General features: G+C 52.0%; 1 pseudogene; it reads right to left on the minus strand.

Moving 5' to 3' along the window:
• Positions 1 to 394: 394 nt before the first annotated feature.
• The window catches only part of LOC131586325 (uncharacterized), a 1,027,770-nt pseudogene continuing 1,008,662 nt past the window's right edge, over positions 395 to 19,502 (minus strand).

Here is a 19,502-nt window from a genome sequence, read left to right on the forward strand (position 1 = left end):
TGAGGTGACAGATCGATCCCTCTCACCTCTTTGAGTGCCAAGAAATGGAGACAACTCCACCAAATAACCCCACAACCCTCAAATACTCACAAGTATCTCCAAGATTGCCTTGAAGCACTAGTAAAATGTGAGGTTTTAGATGCCTTTGATGAATTTGTTGATTTTTACCACCATTTGTTGGATTTAAAGGGATGAGAATGAATCAAAAGATAATTGAAACCAAAATAAAATGACCTCCAGCCCAGTGTGTTCCCAACACTGATCACTGGGAACGTGGGTCATCAGGGCTCTGCCCAACATGGGTCCTCTGATGGAGGATGGAGCTGGAGCAGAACATGAAGCTCTTCCTGCACTTGGGGCACTCGCAGGGCTTCCCTTACCGGTGCCTCTGTTGGTGTTGGGTCAAGGTAGAGCTCCTGGAGAAGCTCTTCCCACACTGGGGACACTCATAGGGCCTCTCCCCAGTGTGGACGCGCTGGTGGGTGATGAGGGTGGAGTTTTGCTTGAAGCCCTTCCTGCAGTCGGGGCAGCGGAAGGGCCTCTCATCCATGTGAATCCGCTGGTGCAGGAGGAGAGTGGAGCTGGTCTGAAACCTCTTCCCACACTCACCACACTCGTAGGGCCTCTCCCCAGTGTGGATGAGATGGTGGATGGTCAGCTGGGACCTCTGGCTGAAGGTCATCCCACACTCCCCACACTCATAGGGACGTTCCCCAGTGTGGGTCCTCTGGTGGATGATCAGGTGGGATCTCTGGCTGAAGCTCTTCCCACATTCCCCACACTCGTAGGGCCTCTCCCCAGTGTGGATGCGCCGGTGACGGATGAGGTTGGAGCTGCAGCTGAAGCCCTTCCCACATTCCCCACACTCGTAGGGCCATTCCCCAGTGTGGATCATCTGGTGGCAGATCAGGCTGTTGCTCTGGCTGAAGCTCTTCCCACACTCCAAGCACTTGTAGGGCTTCTCCCCATCCTGAAGCTGCTCATGGACCACCAGCTCAGAGCCCTGGCTGGATCTCTGGCCGCCTTCCCGGCACAGGGTGGGTCTTTCCTCCTCAGAGCACCCTGGGATGGGTTTGGAGCCCCTCCTCCTGCGGGATCTCTGAAGCTTCTCCTCCCCGTTGCATTCCTGCACTGTGGAGCTGCTCAAAACAGCCTCTCCCACGAGGTTCTGCTGTGGGGATTTGTCCTCCCTGGTCTCCATCCTCAGCTCCTTGTCTGGGGGAGGAAGGACAAGGAGAGGATGGGATTTGCCTCCGTGCCAGAGGGAAGGGGAAGGAGATCCCCCCAGTGCGTCCCCGGCAGGACGGCGTCGGCAGCGGGGTTGTCCTGCAGCCGGAGGCCAGGCTGGGCTGGGAGATGGAGCAGGAGAGAGGGGGAAAGGGGCACTGACTTCCTCCTCACCTGCCTGGGTGTCCTGGGGCATCTTCCTCTTCCTCGCAGCCTCCTTCTCCATCTGGACAAGGTTTGGGAATGGGAAATCCTGGTTTGGGGAAAAATACAATTCACAAGCACATTGGATTAGGGGGTTCCTCCTGCCCACGTCCATCTCTAGAAATTCCAAGCTATCCATAAAAACCTCCCAAACACCAAGATTCAGCCCTGAAAATTCCTCCCAGGAGTTCCCCATCTCTGGTCTCTCCCCTTTGGTGTTCAGGGGTTCCCCCCGTCCCAGCTGCTGGGGGTCACGCTTGTATTGGTGTTCCCCTGTCTACTCAATCCCTGTCCTCCCCAGGCTGCTGGGAGTGCCAGGAATCTGAAAAGTTCCCCTCATTTCCATCTCCCCACTTAGGGATGCTGGGACCACCCAGTGTCGCCCCAAGGGGCATTTTCCGCTCAGGTTTGCAGTCCTTAATTCTTAAATATCCCCCCCAAAAAACCCAACCCAGGGACCCCCCAGGATATCTGGGCTGAGCTCCCCCTCTCAGGGCACCTGTGGGATGGGGGGTGATGATCCCACAGGTGGGGGACTGTGAATTCAGGGAGTTCGTGACCTCTTGGTTCCTTCTCCTTTCCCTGATCCTCCTTTGTCCCTCCTCTTCCCGTTGAAGTTCATTTAAAAAATTATGGTATGTCCCAAGGGAGGAACTCACCCTTGGTGTTGTGTAAGGTCAGTCCCTACCTAACCTCCCTTTTCTTTTCCCTTTCCCATTGGCTGTAACCCCCCTGTATCCCCTGGCCACCCCCTCCCCCAAGTTTAAGAGAGCACCCGAGGAATCTCAGCCTCTGTCTTGTCCCAGGCGATCCACATACAATGAACCCAGGACCACGTCTCATAAGTCTGAGCCTTCTTTGTCTAAAATACCTTAGGTCCATGTTGGATATATTTTGAGACCCCTTCCCGCCCGTGTTCTGAGAAGGGCGGACACATCCCCATGGGGGACAAGAATGAAGGGGTTTGTGGAGTATTTACAACATCTTCCTCCCTCTCCTCCCCTTCCATCCCTCCTCCTTCTCCTCCCTAACACCAGCTTCTTCTCCTACTTCCATCCCTTCACTCTCTCCTTCTTCATCCCTCCTCTTCCATCCCTCCTCCTCCTCCTTCCCCAGGAGCAGTGACACCCTCGGTGCCCCGTTCCCAAACCCCTCACAGCCCACGGCAGGAGCGGGGATGGAGCCGGGACAGGTCGGGATGGGCAGCGCGGGGCTCTCCGCTGCTCCCACCCGCTGGGGACGGGGGGAACCCGGCCCGGGGAAAAGGAGAGGGAAACTGGGAAAATTGGGGGCTGCAGATCCAACCTGGGGCTGGCTGGGGACCCTGGCTGGGGACTGCCAGCCCTTGGGGCTGCTCTGGGGAGATGCGGGAGGGGGGAACACAGAGAGGGCTGGGGGATCCCAGGAGTGGCAGCACTGGCAGGGACTGGTTTGTACTGGGATCATCCTGGCAGTGGCTGGGATTGCACTGGCTGTGTACTGACATCATACTGGGATCATACTGGGAGCAGCTGGGCCCATGCTGGCTGAGACTGGGATCCCACAGAGGGTGACTGGAGTCATACTGGGATCAGACTGGGCTGATACTGGCAGTGAGTAGGAGCCTCAAGGGGGCAACTGAGACCAGGTTGGGGGCAAATGTGGTATACTGGGAGTGAATGGGATCATGCTGACGCTGACTGGGAGTGGTTGAGAGCAAATGGGATCATGCTGGAAGGAATTCGGAAGGACTGGGAATATGCCCTGCGCTCCCCAGAACCCCGGGATCGCCCCCCATAGGTCCCATAAGTGTTCCCCAAACCCTCCAGGATCCCCGAGTGCCCCCTCAGCGCCCGTTCGGGACCCCCCAAAGCGTCTCTGGACCCCCGAATGCTCCCAACCCCACAGATTCCCCTTCCAGCCACTGCTGGGAATTCATCTCCCATCATCCCACAACACAGTTCCGCGCCCAAACCTCCTGCCGTGCCCCGCGCCCTAAAGAGCCCGGTTACAGCTCCCCAGGTTCCCCCCAAGTGCTCCCGAGCCGTATACATTCGCCCCGAGCACCTGCAGCCACGGCTCGGACGCAAAAGTTTTCCCCAAGCGCTTCCCCACACCGCCAAACGCGCCTTCCGAGCCACTTCCGGGACTACAGCTCCCATCATGCTCCGCGGGACCATAGAGCGCTATTCCAGCCGGGACTCCATCTCCCGTCATGCCCCGCGCCTCACCGGAACCCATTGGAGCTGCGCCTACAACTCCCGTGATGCTCCGCGGCCCCATTAAACCGTATTATACCGGCGCCTACAACTCCCATCATCCCCCGCGGCCCATAGATTCCCTGTTACAGCACCCAAGTGCCCGCCCGGACCCCGAAGGGCCCCCAGATTCCCCTCCCTGACCTCCAAGTGCCCCCCTGGACCCCCAAGTGCTCTCCCGGACCCCGAATTGTCCCACAGAATCCCTAAGTGCCCCTCCAAGTGCTCACCCGGCTCCCCCAAGTGTCCTCCAGACCCCCAGGTTCTCTCTAAATTCCCTCCCCAGACCCAAAACTGCCCCAAATGTTCGCCAGAAAAGTCTCCATGGACCCCAAAGTGGCCCCTTTTACCCTGTCTGAGAAAATTATAAAAAAGATGATCAGAGGACTAAAATTAGGAGCAATTGGCATAAAGAGGGAGAAATAGTGGTCAATTAATTAATGAAGGGAATTGTGGTACTTAGAACCAAAGACCAATAGTGGGTTTTGTCCCTGCAAATGTATCAATTCTTTTATATAAACATAAAAAATTGGGTTATAAAAATACAGAATAATAGTATTATCAAAAATACCTTTTTTTTTATTAATTAATCAGATTTTAATTATAAAGAAATATTATAAAGAGACATTTTTTCAATGTTTTGAGATGTCAGTCCCAGGTGGGCGATGTCAGACATGCTGAGGCTCGGGGTGAGGAGCAGGTTGTCCAAACAGGGGCAGCCCACAAGGGGCTCATTCTTCTCTGTGACCAGATGTCCTCAGGAGACATTCAGCATCAGGATTGTAAAGAGTAAATCGTGACCTCCTGATCAGTACACAGAGATGTTTTACAGTTTGAACAGTAGAATGTTGTCACCGTAAGGTGCCTTCTTTGTTAATATACCTCATGTTGTGTCATGTTTAGTAAATACCAATGTTGTTGTACCAGCCTTCTTTGTTAAAATATTGTTATAAATGAAATTAGAATTTTGACAACTAGGTCCCTTGGCTTAATGGCAGTTTAATTAAAAATCAATGCAATTTACTAAATTGAATAGTAATGTGGTATAAAAGAATTCAGTTTAGTAAAATAATACAGTTTAATAAAAAATTAAAATTTATATATATAATCTGCTAGAAATTAAGTATGATTAAAGCATAAGCAAAACTGACCAGGCTATGGAGGCTTCCCACATTGCCTCATGTTCAAAACAAAGCACTTCTGGCTAAACTTACATACTGTATGCTTATACATATTCATTAATGTTTCCTGTAAGTTTCCTCCTATTTCCGACTTTTCTGACTTTATGTCACTTTTGTTCATGGCGCACGCCTCACTTGTTGTTAGGGGGTCTTCAGTCTTCTTCTGGTGGTCTTTTGGCAAAGGCTTCACCTCTTCCTCATCGTCCTTTGGATAACCTTACAGGTTTGTGTGTGTGTACTAAGCGTTGTGTTATGTTAGTCTACTAATTAGCCTTATGTTTACTAATCTTTAGGCCCAATGCCTAAATTTGTTCTAATTTTGGTCCATCTCAAGGCCATTTTGGTCTTGAGACACCATTTATCTTCTAAACTACATCCTGTACCTTAATTTTGACATGTAACATCTGCAAAGGGGTACATCTGCTTTGTAACACTGATTCTTGATTGTTTCTAGTAATAACAACTTTAATAACAGTTACACTTTTGTTAGCACAAACCAATTCCATTTATTACAACTGCAAATACCCCTCATGTCCCTTTTCATTGGTTTCCATGCTAACGGCCTTGCTTTCTTCCTTATTATGGATAAACTTGTATTTTCTCAATTTCTTCTTTTGCTAACTCAATTGTTTGGCCTGCAGATCAGCTGCTAAGCCCATCCACATTCACCTCTTAGTCTTCAGAGGGAAACTGAGCACAGTGAGAATCTCCCAGTGTGCCAGAGGGTCCCTGTGTGCCAGCTGCAGCTGGGGCCTCAGCCATCTCCTCTCTCAACAGGTTCCCCTCTGCAGCTTCACAAGTCCAGCCAAACACCTCCCTCAGGGACACCTGTACCACACATTTCACATCTCCATGCCCATACGTGATGTCCCTGTCACAGCTGCATTACCAGCTTGCTGCTGTGCAGATGCTGCCACCACCCAAAGCAAGGCCCTGTGTCCCTGAAGGGACCCGCCCTGCTCTGTGGCCTGGACTGAAGGTGGGTCCCTCCTGCCAGGGCAGGGCCCAGCACAGCTCTTCTGTTCCAATAAAGAGATGGAGCTCTCACCCCAGTGTCTGGCTGGTACCACCAGCAAAGCCCACACAGCACCAGCCCTGGCTGAGCTCCATGTCCAGGAGCAGGCAGGGCTGACCATGGTGTGGGCAGGCAGGAGCCAGGCAGGGGCTGCTGTGACCAGCGGCAGGGCACTGAGTGGCTGGGGGAGTCTGTGTTGAGCGTCCCTGGGATGAGGGCACATTTCCTTCAGTGGCATCACCTGGGCCTGGACCTCCTCCAGTGCCATGCCCAGGAAAAGAGGCAACCATCAAGAGCATCTCCTGGGACACTGCCTGACCAGCAATGTCAGCAGGCAAAACCAAGGTTTTGTTTAGCAATGACCCTTTGATGAACTCAAAGATTTACATTAAGGCCAGACCAGTAGGACAGATGGGAGTACTTCCCTCTGGGAAGGGGCTCCTGTCACTTCACAGTCTCCATCCCCCGCCAGGAACCACAGAATTTTGGCCAGTCCCACTCCCCCCGTGGCCTTGTCTGGGCTGGGGGAGACGAGGCTGAACCAGAGCCCTGTTACCTCTTCAAAAGCCAGAAATTAAAGAAAAAGATAAATTCCTGGGCTTAAGTTTTAAAGGGTGATGTTCACAGGTCGATATCACTTTTCAATGGTCAAAACTACTGTCAGTTCTCAGAAATGACCACTTATCAGCCAGGAGAAAAAACTCCCATCATCCTCCAGCAACCTTAACATCCTTAGCTGTTTGTCTTTTTTACTTAAATGTCAATCTATCACACACAACAGCAGTGACAGCCCCAGTGTTCTCCTCTCTGTGACACCACAGCACTGACAGCCCCAGTGTTCCACTGTGTGTGACACCACAGCAGTGAAAGCCTTGTCACTATGGGGTTAAATGTTTCTGAAAATGTTTCTTAAAACCATGAAGAAGTAGGCTGCAAGAATGTCTGGTATTTGGGATGGTCTAGCAAGCTGAAATGTTTACGGTAAAGGGAACTGGTACTTGGGGATTCCAGGATACCCACCCAGAGATAAGATTCGTACATGTTCGTACAAGGATGAGCTAAGTCTCATGAAGCAATATTGATAAAGCTAATCAAGCAATATTAATGAAGCAATATTGATAAGGTTGTTACAGTGATTACTGCTACAGCTGAAATTGTAGAAATATGTGCACTTTGGACAAAGACAATGGAGCTAGATTTGGGTTGCTGATACCCCTAGTTCCCGTGCGCTTCAATCAAGCACCTGCATATAATCAATCTGTGATTATGTGTGTTCCTGAACACTGACATCAGCGTCTCCCTGCACCCAGGGCAGCTCCCACCAGAGACCCTCCCCTGATTTAATTCCCAGTCCAGGAGCTACAACAAGCATGGGTGAAGTTCTGGGGGCTGGCAGGGAAATGTCACTGTAAGATCTTGCTGCACTTGGCTCTCGGCCCCTTCTCAAGAGCTTTGCCTTCAAGTGCAGGAACATCTTTTCCTTGCTGGGAACTGGAATTCCAGATTCTTGGAGTGTGTGCCATGCAGGACCACACAGACTGGGATCCATGGGCTGGGATCGCACAGACTGGGATTGCACAGACTGGGATTGCACAGACCGGGACCGTATGGATCAGCATCAGAGATTGGGATCACATGGACCGGGACCACATGGACTGGGATGGCTGCACCAGAACGATGCGAACCGAGGCGGTCCTGCCCTGCCCAGGGCTCCCTCCCAGTTCCCTCCCAGTTCCCTCCCAGTTCTTTCCCAGTCCCTCCCAGCCCTTCCCAGTCTCGCCCGGGGGCAGGGCCAAAACTGCTCGGAGTGAACGCGGTGGTCCCGGAGCGATCCCAGAGCTGATTCCGGTCCCGGTGTCGATCTCTGTCCCGGAGCTGTGGTGGTCCCAGTGTCGGTCCCAGAGCGCTCCCAGTCCCAGTCTTTGTCTCCATCTCACTCTCAGTCCCGGTCTCAGTCTCGGTCCCGGAGCGGTGCCAGTCTCAGTGTCGGTGCCAGTGCTGGTTTCAGTCCTGGTCTCAGTCTTGGCCTCGGAGCTGTTCCTGTCCCAGTGTCAGTGCTGGTCCTGGAGTGATCCCGGTGCTGATCCCAGTGCTGGTCCAGGAGTGATCCCAGTGCTGATCCCAGTGCTGGTCCTGGAGCGATCCCGGTGCTGATCCCAGTGCTGGTTCTGGAGTGATCCTGGTGCTGATCCCAGTGCTGGTCTTGGAGTGATCCTGGTGCTGATCCCAGTGCTGCTCCAGGAGTGATCCCGGTGCTGATCCCGGTTCTGGTCTCAGTCTCGGTCTCAGAGCGCTCCTGGTGTTGATCCCAGTCCCTGTGCTGGCCTCGGTCTCAGTCTCAGAGCAGTCCCGGGGCACTCCTGGAGCCGATTCTGGTCCCGGTGTCGATCTCAATCCCAGAGCGGTGCCGGTCCCGGTCTCAGTCCCGGTCCCGGTCTCAGTCCCAGTCCCGGTCTCAGTCCCGGTCCCGGAGCGGTGCCGGTCTCGGTGCCGGTGCCGGATTCAGTCCCAGTCTCAGGCCCGCTCTCGGTCTCAGTCTCGGCCTCAGTCTCGATCTCGGTCTCGCTCCCAGTCCCGGTGCCGGTCGAACCGAGCCCTTTTCGGGTGATTTCAGGTCCCTTTTGGCCGTTTCAGGCCAGGTTGGGGGATGTTGGGGCCCTTTGGGTGATTTGAGACAAAACCAGCGACTTTCAGAGTGGATCTTGCACCATTTGGGAGATTCAAGGGTGATTTTAGGCCATTTGGAGTGGGTTTGACACCACTTTGGGCATTTTTATGCCCTTTTGGTTGCAATTTGGACACCTTGGGATGATTTTAACCCCATTTGGCTGATGTTGGGCCAAACCATGCGGATTTATCGCGGAGTTCAGGTAACTTTGGATGGTTTTGCTTTTCACTTTTGTTTACCAAAATTTTAGCAGATTTACCCCTTTTATTTTCCTGGTTTTTTCATCAAAATCTTCATAAAAATTGCCCCAAATGCTCTCAAAATCCTACAAAATTCCAGAAAAAAATCCACAAAATTCTACAAAAAATCTCACAAAACTCCCTAAATCTTCTTAAAACCCTACCAAATTCCAGAAACATCCCACAAAATCTCCACAAAATTCCACAAAATCTAAGAAAAATCCCCAAAAATTCTTCAAGTCTCCACAAATCCCACGAAATGCAAGAAAAATCCCACAAAATTGCAGAAATCTTCTCAAAACCCCACCAAATTCCAGAAACATCCCATAAAATCTCCACAAATTTCCACAAAATCTAAGAAAAATCTGACAGAATTCTTCGAGTCTCCTCATTATCACACAAAATTTAAAAAAAAGCCACAAAATTCTTCAAATCTTTTCAAAATTTTTCCAAAATCCAGAAACATCACACATGATCTACTCAAATTTCCACAACATTCCAAAAAAATCCCACAAAATTCCAGAAACTTCCCTCAAAATTCCAGAAAAATCCTACAAAATTCAAGAAAAATCCTACGAAATTGCAGGAAAATCCCATAATATCCCCGAAAAAACCCACAAAAATCCCTAAGAAAAATCCCATATATTTCCAGAAAAATCCCAGACAATACAAAAAAAATCCCACAAAATCCCAGGAAAATCACAAAAATTCCTTTAAATTGTCTGAAAATCTCACAAAATTCCAGAAAAATCCCACAAAATTCCAGAAAAATCTCCAAATATTCCCTAAATCTTTTCATGTCTCCATAAATTTCCACAAAATTTAAGAAAAATCCCACAAAATTTTCATGTCTCCTCAAAACCTCTCAAAATTCCACAAAACCCCCCAAAAATTCCAGAAACATTGCACAAAAATCCAGAAAAATCCCACACAATTTCCTAAATGGTCTAAATACCCCACCAAATTCCAGAAACATCCCACCAAATCTCCACAAAATACCACAAAATCTAAGAAAAATCCCACAAAATTCTTGATGTCTCCTCAAGATCCCTAAAAATTCCATAAAAATCGCACAAAATTATTTAAATTTATGCAAAATCCCACAAAATTGCAAAAAAATCCCAAGAAATTGAAAAAAACTAAAAAAAATCCCTAAAGCTTCCCAAAACCCTACCAAATTCCAGAAACATCTCACAAAATTTCTTGAATATCCTAGAAAAATCAAGAAAAATCTCACAAAATTCCAGAAACATCCCTCCAAATTGCATCAATCTTCACAAAACCCCACCAAATTCCAGAAACATCTCACATCTCCAAAAAATACCACAAAATCTAAGAAAATACCTCAAAGTTCTTCATGTCTCCTCAAATTCCTCAAAATTACACAAAACTCCCACAAAATCTCAATATCCTACAAAGTTCAAGAAAAATCCACAAATTTGCAGAAAAATCCCACAGAATTCCCTAAATGTTCTGAAAACCCAACCAAATTCCAGAAACTTCCCACCAAATCGCCACAAATTTCCACAAAATCCAAGAAATATCCCACAAAATTTTTCAAGTCTCCTCAAAATCCCACAAAACACCAGAAAATTCCACAACATTAAAAAAAATCCCACTAAATTCCAGAAACATCACACAAAATTCTTCAAGTCTCCATAAAATCCCACAAATTCCAGAAAAAAATTCCACAAAATTGCAGAAATCTACTCAAAACCCTACCAAATTCTAGAAACACCCCACCGTATCTCCACAAAACACCACCAAATCTAATAAAAGTCCTTCAAAATTCTTCAAGTCTCCTCAAAATCCCTCAAGATTTCAGAAAAATCCCACAAAATTATTTGAACTTTCGCAAAATCCCACAGTCGCAAAAAAAATCTTCACAAAATTAAAAAAAAAAATCTAAGAAAATACCTCAAAATACTTCATATTTCCTTAAAATCCCTGAAAATTCCACAAAACTCCCACAAAATCTTCTCAATATCCTATAAAATTAAAAAAAACCCTTCCCAAATTCCAGAAACATCCCACCAAATCTCTATAAATTTCCAAAAAATCTAAAAAAAATCCCACAAAATTTTTCAAGTCTCGTCAAAATCCCACAAGATACCAGAAAAAAATCCCACAGAATTCCCTAAACCTTCCCAATACCCTACCAAATTCCAGAAATATCCTACCAAATCTCCACAAAATACCACAAAATCTAAGAAAATACCACAAAATGCTTTATGTCTCTTCTAAATCCCACAAAATTCCAGAAAAATCCTACAAAATTCTTTCAATTTTTTCAAAGTTCCAGAAAATTCTAGCGAAATTGCACAAAACCTCCACAAATTTCCACAAAATCTAAATCCCTCACCAAATTCTTCGTGTCTCCTCAAAAAACCTCAAAATTCCAGAAAAAAATCCAAAAATTGCCTAAATCTTCTCAAGACCCCATCTAATTCCATAAATGTCTCTTAAAATCTCCACGAATTTCCACAAAATCTAAGAAAAATCCCATAAAATCTAAAAAAAATCCCACAAAATTGCAGAAAAATCCCACAAAATTCCCTAAATCTTCTCAAAACCCCACCAAATTCTAGAAACATCCCACAAAATATCCTCAAATTTCCACTAAATTCCACAAAAATTCCATAAAATTCAAGAAAAATACCACAAAATTCCAGAAAAATCCCACAAAATTATTTCATCTACATTTGTCTTGGCAGTTGTAGATCCCGGCTGCTCTTGCCCCTCTTCTGCTTGCCACTTGAATTTTAGCAGTACAGCTGCAATTGCCTCTTTCAATCAGTGCTACCCACTGTGCTTTTGTCACAGGGAACTCAGGATTTTTGTTTCAGGCATCACGATCAGTAGCAGACATCAAAATGCTCCCACGTCCCTGAGCAATAAATCAAGGAGAATTAAAGCCACACAGGTCACATTTGCAGTGCTCAAACACAGCCCTGTTGCTGCTGCTGCTGAAATAGAATCAACTGACAGAGGCCATCACAGAAATTGCCTCTGCAGTGGCAAATAAAAAGAAAAAATCCATCAGGAATAGGAAATACCAGAACTTCCCAACTCGCTTCATTGTTTCTTCTGAGCAGCAGAAGAAAAAGGCACAGGGCACCTTTCAGGCAGTTCCACAAGCTCAGGGTTCTCATTTCGTGGGGAATCTGAGATGCAATTTGCCTTGTTGAAAGGATAAAAGCAAAGGGAATGAATTGGGAATTATTAGGAAAAAATGACCCTTCTTACACACAAAGTTCACCAAGTCATTCCCTGCATTTCTCCTTTTCACATTCTTTCTCTCATCCACTGAGAGCTCCAGCTTATCATGTTCTGGTGCTTATCATCAACTGATTGTGCTCTTGATTTCTACCACTGCAAGAGATGTAGAATCATCTAAACTGAACACAGAAACAAACTCCCTCTGTCAGCCCATCTTCACATTCCAGATCACTTTCAAGATGTCCATGGGGCTATTGGAATGATGAGCTCTCCACTGCTGGCTGCAGGCTCTGGAGATTCTTTCTCCACATTCAGCCAGGCTTGTATTCCCCAACAATTCCTGGTAGCCCATCATGTTTTCTTTGGCTAGAAGAGGAACAATGAAAACCTCACCAATGGCACAACTCCCCAGTGCACAAGGAAAAGAAAGAACAAGTTGTCAAGTTCTTCAGATATTTGTCCTGCTTTGCTGCAAGAGTTGTGCTGCATTCACAGTGTGGGAAACCAAGAGAAGCTGCAGCTGGGGGCACATCTTGTGACAGGAGCTGCGCCTTGTTCTCCAGGACAGGTTTTTGGAAAGGACAGGACTGGGGAGGAGATTCTGGGAAAATTGAAACAACTTTTTTAAGAAATGAAAATAAAATCCAAAGAAACAACCAATATGTTTTTTTCTATTTTTCTCTATTTAATTTTTATGTTTCCCTTTTCCATCTTGCACTTTCTCCATCCCATTCATTCCAAATGGATCTCACCTCTAAGATCTGAGACTCGGCAAGTTTTAGACACTGTAAAATACCATGAGCTACACCCAGTTTTACTCCCCCTGTTTTACTTGGAAAGCAATGCTGGAGACACAAGTGCAGTGCTTGGCTCAGGTACAAATTCTGCATTCAGGGAATGTGCTCAGACAGTGTCTGACCCTCAGCAGGGACAAGGCACAGCAGCAGCCAAGGGCATTGCTGTGCCCCTGTGCAGGAGTCAAGACTCTGGCTCTTGGCTCACCAGGGCAAAGTTCCCGTGTTTGGCCAGGCTCAGGGGCTGCCCGGGGAGCGCGGGGCTTGGGGCGGGGCCGAGCGGGACACGGACAAACGGACACGGGGACAAACGGTCCCGGTGCTTCAGTTGCAGCGGCAGCGGCGGCAGCAGCAGCAGCAGCAGCGGCAGCAGCAGCAGCGGCAGCAGCGAAAGCAGCAAAAGCAGCGAATTTATCAATTCCTGTCTCTCCTCTCCCTCTCCCACTGTCCCGCACCCCATCACCGTCGCCTTTTTCCTGTGTCCCCTCCTCTTCCAGTTTCCCTCTCCCCGTGCCCACCCGGGCCATGCCCCCGGTCCGCCCCCGGCCCCGGGTGGGGCTGCCCCGTCCCCGGCCCCGGCCCCGGCCCCGAGCATCCCTCCGCGGTCTCCCCTCCGCCCAGCTCTGGCTGTGCTTGCGCGGCCGCTGCTGGGCGGGAATCATTGCCTGGGGCTGGGGCGGCATCGCTGCCCTTTGGCTCCGCCTGGCCCGGCCCCGGCCCCGGCCACGGCCCCGGCCCCGGCCCCGGCCCCGGCCCCGGCCCCGGCCCCGGCTCCTCCCGGGGCCCGCGGAGGACACAGGTGGCGCGGCCGCTGCTGCCGCCTCCGCTGCGGCTTCCCCGGCCCGAGCTCCGCCGCTCAGCAGCGCGGCCGCCGGCCCCGAGCCGCCGCTGTCGCGTGCCAAAGAGCGAACGCCTGCGGATGCCCGGCCCGGGGAGGTCGGGGAGCGCTCGGGGGCCGTTCCTGGCCCCGGGCCGAGCACTGACGGTCGCGTCTCTTCCCCAGGGAAGGCGCAGGAGGCCCTGCAGCAGCGCTACCGAGTGGGTTCACTGCTGGGACGCGGCGGCTTTGGCAGAGTTTTCGCAGCCACTCGGCTCTCGGACGGACTCCCGGTGAGCGGTGGGGCCAGCGGCGGGCGGAGGAGGAGGAGGAGCGGGCGGAGGGGGCGAAGGAGGAGAAGGGGGCGGAGGAGTAGGATGGGGCTGGACACGACAGGCGCTGAGCTGAATCTGCTGTTCCCTTTGGCTTACAGGTGGCCATCAAAAAGGTGCCACGGAACCGCGTCCGGCACTGGGGCGAGCTGGTGAGTGAGCGGGGCCAGCAGCAGAAGCCGGGGCGTGCCGGGTGGGGATGAGCCGGGACCTGGCAGGGTGGGAGCTGCCAGGACACCTGGAGGGAGAGCGGGCATGGGGCCAGCGGAGGGCACAGAGCATCCCAGGCTGGCTGAGGGCTTCCCGAGCCCTGGCACGGCCTCAGCCCCACTGACAGCACCGTGCTCCTCCCGCAGCCCGACGGCACCAGCGCACCACTGGAGATAGTGCTGCTGGACAAGGTGTCCACAGGCTTCTCCGGTGTGGCGCAGCTGCTGGAGTGGCTTGAGCTCCCCAGCTACATTGTTATGGTGCTGGAGCGCCCAGAGCAGTGTCAGGACCTGCGGCACTTTATTCGGGCACGGAGGTTCCTGTCCGAGGAAGAGGCGTGGGAGCTGTTCCGGCAGGTCCTGGCAGCCGCGCGGCACTGCACCAGCTGCGGGGTCCTGCACCGAGACATCAAACCAGAGAATATCCTGGTAGACCTGGACACCGGCCAGGCAAAACTGATAGACTTCGGCTGTGGCACTTACCTTCAGGAGACAGCCTACACACAATTTGCAGGTGAGCCCACACAGGGGCAGGCTCCTGGTCCCAACATCTCATGTCTCAACCAGGGTGTGGCAGCAGGGATTCTCCCAGGACTGGGGCTGGGGCAGCCAGCCTGACAAAACCCCCATGGTTGAAGTAGCAGAGAGGGGGAGCCAGAACCTGTGCACCAGCTGGTTTGGTGTGCAGTTGAGAATGGGCTTGGACTCCTCTGCTCACCTGGTTTACCTTGGTTCATAATATTTTTTGGGCAATGCCAGCAGGGAGGAGGTGGGTATGGTTTTTCCCCAGCACTGAGTGGGTATTTCCCTTTGTGTGTCATAGTCGGGCCTTGCCAGGGTTTCTGCTGCCTTCTTCCAGCACCAGTGACTTCGTTTCCAGCCACGGATTTGTACCCAAGTCCCAGGTGCTGGTGAGAGGGCAGCAGGTCACCCCATGGACCACTGGGGAAGCCCCCACATGCCCAGGGATGCTGGGGTCAGGCTCTGGGAGCAGCAGCATCCCCCTGATGAGCTCCATCCATATTCCATAGGAACACCATCATACAGCCCCCCAGAATGGAACGACTTTGGGTGGTACCATGGCGAGGCAGCAACCGTCTGGACCCTGGGCATCCTGCTGCACGAGATGGTCTGCGGGGAGCACCCTTTCAGGAGGGGCAGGAACATCAGATGGGGCCAGCTCCCGCTGCCACAACGGCTCTCCCAAGGTGAATCCTCATCTCTGGGCATGGGGGGAACACCAGTGTTGGGAGACAGCAGCGGGCTCGTGAGCATCCCGCTCTGGCAGCTGCTGAGGAGGTGGCACATGTCCTGCTCTGCTGCTCTCCTCCAAAACAAAAAATTGATGGGAAAGTTTAGGCCCAGCTCTGAGCACATCCAGCGTGGCCTGGGCACGGTAATAGTGGGACAAAGCAGACAGGAGCCTTCTCCAACTGACCAGTGGTTTGCGGTTTCTCTCCCCAGATTGACAACTTCTGATCAGGTGGTGTTTATCCCTGAACTCCTTGGACAGGCCCTCATTAGAAGACCTGTTCCATGATCCCTGGATGCAGGATATTCATCAGCCCTAGAAGAAGGGAGAGAGCCACAGGCACAGTGATGCAGGGACCTGGTAAGTTACAGCTCCACACATGCCCTGGCAATCAGCAGCAAAGAAACCCAGACTTTTTTGTCCTGCCTGTGTCACTGCACTGGGCTCATCAAATGGGAACACACAGCCCTTGTGCTGGAGCTGAGCTGCTCTGCCCAGCACTGGTGGGCACCATCTGAGCTGGTTTTGCTTGTCCTGGTTCACTGACAGCCGGGCCCTGGGCAGAACCCTGACAGCCTGGTGTCACCCCAGGGAAGAAGGAGCCCCTGGAGAAGCTGGACCGGGTGGGGCTGCTGCTGCTGCTGGAGACATGGAGGAAAACAGCGAGGATGACAACCTCTTCCTCCACCTGGCCAGCGGCAGCTGGCGATGATGGACTTTGATTCTGGCACCTTCTTCAAAGCCAGGCTCCACAGTGAATTTTCAGGTCAGTCCAGACCCAGGGGGATGCTCCCAGATTTGAGCATTGGCCGGGAACCAGAGGCTTCCCCTTTGCTGGGGCAGATGCAACTGATTCCTCAGTGGCTGCCCAGCTGGTTTTTGGCAGGGCTGGGGACATGGGCTGGGGTGGTTACGAAATGGGAGTGGGATCCTGGCCCTGCCAACAGCCCCCACCACCCACCGTGCCCCGGGCTGGGGCTGGGGCAGCCAGCCCGACACAAACAAACCCCCATGGCAGGAGCACAGGTGGGACTCCAGAACCTGAGCACGGCTGCTTTGCTGTGCAGGCAAGGAAGGGCTTGGGCTGCTCCACTCCCCTGCTTTGCTTTGGGATCACCGTGATTTTGGGGGACAGTGCAGAGGGAAAAGGAGCAAGCATGGGCTTCCCTCACCCATGGGTGGGTTTTTCCCCAGAATGTAGGGGTTGGGCCTTGCTCAAGCTCCTGACAGAGATAAGATTTTTTACCATTTTTCTTGTTTCCCCTTTTTGTCTGTAACCTATTTTCATTAATTTGTTGTTTGTTTTTCTAAAGGAAGCGTTCTAGGTGGGGTCCAGTCTGGATCGGGAAGTGCTTGGGACCAGCTGTGGCGTGGATGGGCCGTGCCCTTGGAGAAGACTGAGGACATCGTTTGGGACCAGCTTTTCTTCTGGCAGCGGATGGTGTGAGGTGGGTCCTCATCTCCCTGGCATGGGTGGGACAAGAGCTTTTGGGAGATGGCAGCGGGCACAGGAGCATCCCGCTCTGGGCAGCTGCTGAGGGGCTGGATCTGCCGTGGCTGGCTGCAGGCTGGGCACATGTCCTGCCCTCCTGCTCTGCTCCCAAAGGCAGCAGTGATGGGCAGCTTTGGGCCCAGCTCTGAGCACGGCCAGCATGGCCTGGGCACCGCGGCTGGCTGGGACAAGGGGACAGGAGCCTTCAGCTGACGGGCGGTTTCTGCTTTCTCTCCTTGCAGCCGGGCTCTGCGGATGCTGAGGCTGCTCTGGGCTCTGCCAGGGCTCTGCTGGGCTCAGCACCGGGCCGGGATCAGCCAAAGAAGAAACGGTGTGACCTGCAGCAGAGACTGGAGCATTTTGGCAATGCAGCTCAAGTCTGCAGAGTGTCCACCTCCAAGGGAAAACATGACACCTCCCAAAAATTAAACTTGTTCCATAACTTCTGAAATGAAATCCATCTGGGATGACCCCAAATGACATTTTTCATCTTGCTCAAGCTGTACCTCAGCCCTTCTCTGAACAGTTCTCTCCCCCACCTGCCTTTTACTTCACAACTGCTCCCTCCTTTCCCCCAGTGAGTTCTCAGCCCATCACAGTCTCCATCACACTGCAGCCTTCTTTGATGCCCCTCACCACGAGGAAGGCCAAGCCCCAGTCTCAGGGACTCATCCTGTCAGTGGCTGAAGAGCAGCAATGTCTGTCTGTGCCAGGGGCTCTTGGATGTCTCTGTATCCATGGACAGAAGGGTCTGTCTGTGCCAGGGGCTCTTGGATGTCTCTGTATCCATGGACAGAAGGGTCTGTCCTTGCAAAGGTTTCCATAATATCTTGGTACCCATGAGTATGGAATGAACACAGAGAGTGAAAGTGTCAGTCACGTTGTTTGCACTCTCCTTCCTTTCCATACAAGACACATCCATGCACACCCCCACGTACAGATATATTAAAAGGATAGGGATGGATAGAGATTTCCCACAGAGCTCTAAATTTGGCATAACTCTGGGCAAGCTCTGATCTCTGCCCAGGTGAGCAGGGACAGGAGCCGAGGGAACGGCTGGAGCTGGGCCAGGGCAGGGCTGGGCTGGAGATCAGCAAAAGCTTCTTCCCCCACAGGGGGCTGGGGCACTGCCCAGGCTCCCCAGGGAATGGGCACGGCCCCGAGGCTGCCGCAGCTCCAGGAGCCTTTGGCCAGCGCTGCCAGGGATGCACAGGCTGCTATTGTTGGGGTGTCTGTGCAGGGCCGGGGGCTGGACTCCATGATCCCAATGGGTCCCAGATCCCAGCTCAGCCCCTTGCGCAACTCTCACCCTTTGGCTCAGCCTTTGTGTCCCCTGGAGGCGCTGGCAGAGCTGATGGGGTGGGGCAGGAGCGGGGCAGCCCCAGCGTTCCCCTGGCAGTGACACCACAGCCGGGGCAGCCCCAGCGTTCCCCTGGCAGTGACACCACAGCCGGGGCAGCCCCAGCGTTCCCCTGGCAGTGACACCACAGCCGGGGCAGCCCCAGCGTTCCCTCCCTGGAGATGCTCCAAGGGAAGCGTCCAGAGCCGCGTCCAGTCAGCGGAACTGAGCGGCCACTGAGCACCCCCGGCCTGGGCTGCTGTGGATTCCTCTGCAGACAGCTCGGGGAAGGTCCCCTTGGCCACCCCCACAGTGCCACAGACAAGTGTCACACACAGTTACAGAGCTCTGCCCAGAGCTGACAGGGGGATAATTATAAAAAAAAAACAACAAAAAAATCACCACGAAAAAGAGAGCTCCTACCTGGCAGAGCTGTTCTACCCTTCAGTTGAGACACCTGCATGCACACAAGACCTGGGGCTGCAAAAAATGAGACTTCATAGGCACATTTGCAGGAAAAACAGGTTTAGGACAGGCTATCAGCAGAACTCTTCTCAGCTGGGTGAAAAAGGCCCCTTTGGCAGCTGCAGGGCCATTTAAAATGCAGACCCTCAGGCTATGGGGGAGAAAAGGGCTCTGAATTCCCCTCCCCTGACACACAAACCCTGCTCCCAGGCTGCTCCCCAAACAGGATTCTACTGGAGGACTGTGGAAAGCTGAGAGTTGGCTCTGGCTTCTCTATGTTCCATGTCCTAAAGCTGCCTGGGAGAAGAAATTTAGGGTCAACTCCACTGGCACAATCCCTCCTGGCGCAGGGCACAGCCCCAGGAAGGTCTTTGCTCCTCCCTCGGCCCTCCCTGAGGAGGCTGGCAGGGCTTGCAGGTTTATGGCATTTGTCCTTGCTGCCCCTCACATCCCACTGCCCCACAAAGAGCCCCGAGCCACCCGTGAGGGACAGGCCCTGCTGTGCCAGGCCTGGGCTCAGGGCTTGGCCTTTCTGCTTCCTCCAACCCAGCCAGGGCTGGCTCAGCATTGCAGTTCCCTGTGCTGTGCCCCAAGCTCGCTCGGGCCCTGCTGGAAAGGGACCTGAGGTACCTCGATCCCCTCGGGCAGTGCATGGGAGAAAACAACAAACTTCTCAGGAGGATGGGAAACAAACTTTCAGCTGAAAACTTTAGAGAGTGAGGTACTCGGGAAATCATAAATCTGCATGCAATTAGAGGAAATCACTTCACTAAGCACTGACTGAGCCAACTCGTCCAACCCATCCAACTTCA

The sequence above is a fragment of the Poecile atricapillus genome, chromosome 19 (genome assembly GCF_030490865.1).
Source record: "Poecile atricapillus isolate bPoeAtr1 chromosome 19, bPoeAtr1.hap1, whole genome shotgun sequence".
Lineage (NCBI taxonomy): Eukaryota > Metazoa > Chordata > Aves > Passeriformes > Paridae > Poecile > Poecile atricapillus.